The sequence below is a fragment of the Sceloporus undulatus genome, chromosome 4 (genome assembly GCF_019175285.1).
Source record: "Sceloporus undulatus isolate JIND9_A2432 ecotype Alabama chromosome 4, SceUnd_v1.1, whole genome shotgun sequence".
NCBI classification, from domain to species: Eukaryota; Metazoa; Chordata; class Lepidosauria; order Squamata; family Phrynosomatidae; genus Sceloporus; species Sceloporus undulatus.
The window spans coordinates 116,591,302-116,597,231 of NC_056525.1; the positions used below are offsets into that span (position 1 = coordinate 116,591,302).

Genomic DNA, 5,930 nt, shown 5'->3' on the forward strand with positions numbered 1-5,930 from the left:
CATCATCATCATCATCATCATCATCATCATCATCATCATCATCATCATCATCATCATCCTATGATGTTTCACGTTTCACTCCTTCAGAGGGCTCTCTCAATCTCCATCCGCGATCAAACTTAATTCCTCCATGGACTGCGCCAAAAAGGGAGGAGGGCACGTGTGTGTGTGTGTGTGTGTGTTGTATCATGGGGGAGCTTCTGTCTACATTTCTTCTGATCCCCCCACCCTTCTCCCCCAGTGTCTTGTAAATTGGTGCTGCTGCTGGTGGTGGTGGTGGTGGGACTTTTGAACCCTGGCTCACTCACTTGAGCCACCTGATCCGGCCGTGGTGAGGACCCCGAAGCCCTGCGTTTCCACAGGTGGCCTTCCAAGCCTAGAGAGAAAGGAGAGGAAAAGAGGGTCAGGGTGGATGGCCTCTTTGGTATCCCCCCAGAGAAAAGAATTGACACCAGGGTTTGAGCTCTCCTTCGCTAGTGGGTGTCTGTGACTGGAAACTTGGTGATGTTGGAGGGCATCCAAGCTTTGGAAACCTTACAGTCCTTCAAAGAGGTGCTGGGGATCAGTCCCAGGAGGGACCTTCGAGGAAAGCAGGCTTTGTTTTTGCACCGATCCCTGATACTCTTGAATCATAGGGACCTCAAGGAGAGGGTCGTTTAGACGGGGCTGCCCTCTCTTTGTCTGGAGTTTCGTGCAGCTCACCTGTTCCTCGCAGGCTGTCTCAACCTTTCAGCTTCACTTTCCTGGATTCCTTTCCTTGCATTATTACTTTTTAAATACACTGCATGAAAACGGGTCGAGACTGTCTACCTTTCCCAAGCATGTGCAGCGCAGACGCCAGGGATCGGTCTTTTTTTATATATACCAGCTAGAATGTCATGCCATCAGCCCTTGGCAGAGACACACAACGCCTTGGTGCTTTTCTTGTGGACTTTCCCAATGCTACCATTCCCTCTTGCCCCCCCCCCCCAGTTCCTTGTGACAAGATCTGAGCAAAATCTCAGATCCAGTCCCTCCTAGGCATCCTCCTCTCCGTCTACCTTACAGGGCTGTTGTGGTTGCGGAGAGCTGAGCAGCCCTCTCGGGGGGGGGGGGCAAGTCTTGAAAGAGGGCTGTCAAGGGCCTGTGGCACATCGGAGATGGCTATGAGGAGGGAAAAGGCCAGATCGCACCAGCGGTGGCCCTCTCTCCCACCTGCAAGGAGAGCCAACATTTCTTTCTTTCTTTCTTTCTTTCTTTCTTTCTTTCTCTCTCTCTCTCTCTCTCTCTCTATTTCGCTCTTTTTTCTTTCTTTCTTTCCCTTTCCCTCCCTCCCTCCCTCTCTTTTTTCTTTCTCTCCCTTCTTCCTTTTTTTCTCTCTCTCTCTCTCCCTCCCTCCTCCCTTTCTTTCCCTTTCTCTGGGGAGGGTGACTGGGGTGAGATGGAGGGATGGAGAGGACACTGCCTTCTGCTCACTATAGGAGCCCTCCATCCTTGTCACGGGGTAATAATAATAATAATAATAATAATATTTTTTATTTATATCTCACTTCTCCCTATGTATTGGGGCGGTTGTACAAAGCACAATAAAATAAAACAAAATAAAATAAAATAAAAATAGTAATAAAATTGAATCCAGAATTAAAATACTTGAGGCGAGAGATCTTTTGTGGAGTTGATAGAGTTGGAAAGAGACCCCAAGGGCCATCCAGTCCAACCCCATTCTGCCGTGCAGGAACTCTCAATGAAAGCATCCCCGAGGCCAGATGGCCATCCAGCCTCTGTAATCAATAATCAGTGGAAAGGGGGAGGGGGTTAATCTGGAAAGGCCTGCCGGAAGAGATCCGTCTTGACAGCCTTTTTAAAGGCTTCAAGAGTAGGAATCTGTCAGCCCAGCCAGGGAAGAGCCCTCGCCCCATCTCTTGGCTGGACTCCACCTTCCCTCCCTCTCCCTCGGTGCTGGGATCCATCCTCAGGATCCCTTGCCTTCGAAGCCAGACTAAGCAACAGGGAAACCCTTTAGTCACCGAATGGCTTTCTACAGGGACTAGCGACGTTTGTCATTCCTTCCTGGAGTGTGTGTATGAGAGAGAGGGGGGATCGGGCGTCAAGACTAGTCAGATCCTCGTCAGCTCCCTCCCTCCTGTGTCCAGATTGAGACAGACAGACACACAGAGAGAGAGACCCAAACCCACTCTTGGAAATAGGACTTGTCTTGGAAGAGGGACCCATCTGCGCTGCCCTAGTCGAGCCACCGAGATCAAGATCCAAGCAAAATCAATCTTTCTTCATGTAAAAGAAAAGAAAAAAAACAGATCTCTCATCGGGGATCACAATCGGGAGTCACTCCGGATTAAGAGTGAGGTCACTCCGGATTAAGAGGAGTACAAGGGTCTTCTCCAGCTCACCCCCCTCCCAAAACACCATCCTCCTTGGGGTGTCCTTCCCAGCTCTTCTGCCCTCTGTCAGAGGGCACCTTGCTGAAGGGAGTGGGGGGGCTGATCGGTGTCCCCAGCCTCCTTGAGACCCATCGCAGCCCCCCCCCCCCCAAAGCAGGACAGGACTGGTGCCATTCGCCAAAGCCCTTCATCCTCCCACTTGCGAGGAGGCGGCAGCGGAGGCTACCGCAGCAGCCCAGCCCTCTCTCTCTCTCTCTCTCTCAACCTGTCTCTCTCTCAACTCATGGGGGATCCGGGAGCCAGAGAAACTTTGAGGCGGGAGTCACTCCGGAGCAAGGCAGGCGCGGGCCAGCCGTCGAGGTAAGCTTCCATCCTTCTCAAGATCATCAATGGATGGGGAGAAAGTGAAAAGAATTTGGGGATCTTGATGAGATAGGGCAAAATGGAGGGGGTGAGTTGAGAGTGGTTTTCCTTTTTTTGGGGGGGGGGGGGGTAGGGGGGACCAGATGTCCTGATCTTAAAGGAGGACCAATCCCCTCCCCGCCCAAAAAAAGAGGGACACGACCAAAGAGAACCTGATGTTACTAGAAATGTCAATTCATGCTCAAGAAATGGAGGGCAGTTTGAAATTCCTCCTGGGCATCATGCATGGAGGACCTGTCCGGGAAAAAGAGGACGTCTGGTCACCCTCAGCGTATGTGTGTGACTGTGTGAAGTAGGAGTCAGATGCCCTGCCTCGCAAAGTTGGATGTGAAAAAAAGCTCCCCTTGCCCATCCGATGCCAATCAATCGATGCCATGGATGGCGTCCTTAGTGGGCATTTGCAAAGGAGAGAGAGGCAGGCTTCGCAAGCCAAGTGTTATCGTTTCATTTTTAATATTTAATATTTTAACATATTATTACTGGGGGTGGGGGTTAGTGAGCAGGGGAAATGCCTCTAGGGATGGAATGTCAATTGGGAAAGATGACTCAGGGAATAAAGCCCCCCCTCTTCTCCTCCTCCTCCAAGGATCGTTCAGAAGCTAGTGAGATTTTTAAAGAAAGAAAACATGTGTCTTGTTGGGTTTGGAAGAGGTGACAGTGCAGAACAGAATGGGAGGAAGGAGAAATCCTGCTTAAAGTGAATGATCTTAATCAGACAGACAGATGTAGTGGTTCCTCTTCTCTCCTCTTCCACCCTCTTCTTTCTTTCTTTCTTTCTTTCTTTCTGCCGACAAGATGTTCAGAAACCCCTCTGTTGCATCCACTCTTTCCAAGTCTTTTGGTGTTTGAAGTTTTCATGTAGGGACTAACTGGACAGTTAGTTAGGCTTGCTTTAGTCACTGCAGGAAAGATGATAGTGAGCTAGTCATTTTTTATTTTTGTGGCGGTTTCTTGTGTTGCAAATATCAGTTAAAACGCAGCTCATGGGGAAAAAATCAGTGACTTTTCCTTTCTCGCAAGATAAAGTGGCTCTGGTTCAGTTCCTTGCTGGTTGCAGGGAAATGCAGAATGTTGTCGATAACCTATCATGAGAAAGAGGGACGATCAAGGATGAGTGGGGTGAGAGAAACCCCAAGAGTGGGTTTTATCCATTTGTGCATGTTATTTCCTCTTCATGCTCACCTGGCTGGGTGCATGTGATTCCTGACAACCATTTTGTGCAGAGGGGGCTTGAGGTCTGTTCGTCTCTGGATTGCAGGATGGTGTCCTCCTGAGTTGCAAGGAGGTTGTCCTGGCATGTTGTAAACAGTGTGGTCAAGTTCCTTGACAAGACCTTGCAGACTGGCCAACATATCCAATCGCTCCATATCACACTGGACTGGGAAATGTGGATCATATGCTCAGTGGTAGATCATACATTACACATGAGAAGATCTCTTTCTTGCATTGGACAATAAATGTAGTTATCTTTCTTTCTGACATCATCTGGATCGAGTAGGGCTCATGATAAGGAAGGCTTTTAACCTTGGAAAACATCAATGTGAAACAATGCGGAACTACATGACCCATGGAGTGACCTGGTAGAAGATGGCTTCACATGATCTTCCTAAGTTGCCACTGAGGGAATAGTTCTCTGTATTGTCATGGTCACCAGAGGGATAAATAATCCACCCAGGGTTGTGAGGACCAAGAGAGAGAGCGAGAAGGAGTGTAAAATTGAGCATTGCCTCACAGAACTGGTTCACACAGGCTGCACTGGCGATTTTCTCTCCTCTCAATTGCTGGATACTTGGGCCTGATTCACATATGCACATTCAGTGCTCTGGGGAAGTGAATGTGTGAATGGATACATCGTAAACATTGCATCTTGACATGATTAAAGGAAAGCAACCAATGGCCCATTCACACATACAGAAAGACAGCAGGTGGCATAGACCAACTCTTAGATCTAGGGAAATGTTCATCAGTTCTTCTTTGTGTGGCTTTAGGTTAACTACACTTATGGGAGCTCTGGGGGAAATATGGGAATTATAAGAAAATTATGTACAGTCAGCCCTCCTTATTCATGGATTTTTATCCACGGTTTCAATCATCCATGGATTGACAATATTGCAGAAAAGTATACATTCCAAATAGCAAGCCTTGATTTTACCATTTTATATAAGGAACACTATTTTGCTCTGCCATTATATTTAAATGGACTTGAGCATCCACAGATTTTGTTATCCATGGGGGGTCCTGAAACCAAACCCCAGCGGATAAAAAGGTCCCACTGTATAGGATTGCACTGAGAGCAAAGCCAATGGGAAATGGGGAAATGCATTGTAAATGATTAAGGAATATGGAGCTAAGAGGCTTCCTAGATGTTTGCACAGGTAGTGCAAATTTCTTTCTGTTGAGGCAGGTGGAAAGATTGGATCACTGCTGCTGCTTTGCACCATCACATGTATGAGAAAGTTCTCATTGAGGAGTATCTCAGTTGTGCAGCCAGAAGATAGCAGACTCAAATCTCAGATGGCTTGAGTCCACTTCAGGCTTCAGCGTTGAGCCTTTGAGGAGGACAGGGTGCCTGGTTTTGTGTCCATCAGAAGGAAGCTTGGGGCTTGTCTTCCACCAGTTTAATTTTTTACTTTGGCTGCTTGAGAACCTGTCATTCTGTGAGTTTATTGTGTTACAAGATGAAGAAGATTGGAGATTGCTTCACTGTATAAACTTGCTTCCTGAAGCACGTTAGCTAGCATTGTAGTAATTTATCCAAATTAGTGAAATCAAGAGGTTTCCCAGAGTCTGGTTCAACTGGAGGCATGTTGATAACCTCACATCTTTGCTAGCAGTGCAGGTAAGAGGGATGGAAATGGAATGGAGATGGGACAAAATGCAAAGCAAGCAACATAACTAGAAGGCTAGAATGAGGGTCCCCCTCTATTTATTATGAGAGGAGGAGAAGTACCAGCAGTTAAATTCATCCACCCAGCCTTGTTGCTGCTTTTCCATACTCATGTTGTTAAGCCTTGAACTGCATTCTTTGGGGAATGACTTCATCACACAACTATTTTACATCATTTCTTTTTCAGTTGACTCCACCACAAAATGAAATTACCTTTGTTGAAAGGGAGATTGGGTAAGGGC

General features: G+C 47.4%; 1 protein-coding gene across 2 annotated transcripts in view; it reads left to right on the top strand.

Moving 5' to 3' along the window:
- Positions 1-5,930, top strand: part of BRINP3 (BMP/retinoic acid inducible neural specific 3) — a 316,730-nt gene that overhangs the window by 923 nt on the left and 309,877 nt on the right. Inside the window, exon 1 of one of the 2 annotated variants that reach the window (XM_042466361.1) lies at positions 2,128-2,738. The exons of the other annotated variant lie outside the window; for it this stretch is intronic. The gene's annotated coding sequence lies outside the window, so the exon portion shown is untranslated. Of the gene's footprint in view, positions 1-2,127; positions 2,739-5,930 lie in introns of those variants that run through there. 2 annotated transcript variants of the gene reach the window in all.